At 42.3% G+C, this 1,495-nt stretch overlaps 1 non-coding gene across 1 annotated transcript; it reads left to right on the top strand.

Moving 5' to 3' along the window:
• The first annotated feature begins 566 nt into the window (after nucleotides 1–566).
• Nucleotides 567–673, top strand: LOC113001598 (small nucleolar RNA R71). The gene has a single exon (XR_003266991.1). It is a non-coding gene; the product is annotated as a small nucleolar RNA R71 (small nucleolar RNA).
• Nucleotides 674–1,495: the final 822 nt, after the last annotated feature.

The following is a 1,495-nucleotide window of genomic DNA, read 5'->3' as shown; positions in this document are numbered from 1 at the left end:
AGGAAGGAGCAGGCTGCTGTTGTTGTTGCTGAGGGCTGGACCATCTGAGGTTAGGGTGATTCCACCATCCAGGGTTGTATCTGTTGCTGGAAAGGTCATAATTGCTCTACGATGGTTGATTTTGCTGCTGAGGTTGAGGAGGTCTATTGTAAATATTTGCAGCATAAGCTTCAGGCTGCTCAATTGCTCCAGGTTGCTGCATGGAAGGGCAAAGGTCTGTATGGTGGTCAGCAGAGGAGCACAAACCACAAACCCTTGCGACAGGTACAGATTTCTAATTCAAGGCCAGCTGGGTTACCAAGTTGACCAACGCATCCAGTTTGCCTTCAAGCTTCTTAGTTTCAGATGATGCAGATGGGTTTGTAGCTACCTCATGCACTCCTCTAATGACTATGGCATCATTTCTGGCGCTAAACTGCTGGGAGTTGGAGGCCATCTTCTCAATTAAATTTCTGGCTTCAGCAGGAGTCATGTCTCCAAGGGCTCCACCACTGGCAGCATCTATCATACTTCTCTCCATATTACTGAGTCCTTCATAAAAATATTGGAGAAGAAGCTGTTCTGAAATCTGATGGTGGGGGCAACTGGCACATAGTTTCTTAAATCTCTCCCAATACTCATACAGGCTCTCTCCACTGAGTTGTCTAATACCTGAGATATCCTTCCTAATGGCTGTGGTCCTGGAAGCAGGGAAAAAATTTTCTAAGAATACTCTCTTAAGGTCATCCCAGCTCGTGATGGACCTTGGAGCAAGGTAATACATCCAGTCCTTTGCCACTCCCTCTAATGAATGAGGAAAAGCCTTCAGAAATATGTGATCCTCTTGGACATCTGGGGGTTTCATGGTGGAGCAGACAATGTGAAATTCTTTCAAATGTTTGTGCGGGTCTTCACCTGCAAGGCCATGAAACTTTGGAAGCAAATGAATCAGTCCAGTTTTAAGAACATATGGGACATCCTCATCAGGGTATTGGATGCACAAGCTTTCATAGGTGAAATCAGGTGCAACCATTTCCCTTAGAGTCCTCTCACGAGGTGGAGGTTGTGCCATGTTCTCAGAATGTGCAAAATCAGAATGCTCAGAATCAGAATGCTCAAAATTATAATGCTCAAGATCAGGATGTTCAAAATCACCAATAACAGAATGCACAGATTCACCAGTTATGGAATGCTCAGAATGATCAAAAGGTATAAAATGATGCCTAACTAATCTATGAAATGTCCTATCTATCTCAGGATCAAAGGGTTGTAAGTCAGATGGATTGCCTCTAGTCATACACTACATTCAGCATGCACACAACTAGTTGCCTTGTCATGTAAATAAAGGTGTAGGTTTGAACTACAGCTACCCTCAAATGATATCCAAATGACTTGAAATTTTGTGAGCAACCTTATAAAATGATGAGAAGATAGCACAAAAAATTTCAGACAAAAATTCAAAGTCTAACTATGAAAGCTAAAATTGGTAGGTTAAGAAAAATAAGTGAATAAAACT

This window comes from Glycine max, chromosome 4 (assembly GCF_000004515.6).
Source record: "Glycine max cultivar Williams 82 chromosome 4, Glycine_max_v4.0, whole genome shotgun sequence".
Classification (NCBI taxonomy): Eukaryota; Viridiplantae; Streptophyta; class Magnoliopsida; order Fabales; family Fabaceae; genus Glycine; species Glycine max.
This window is presented reverse-complemented; position numbering and strand designations above follow the sequence as displayed.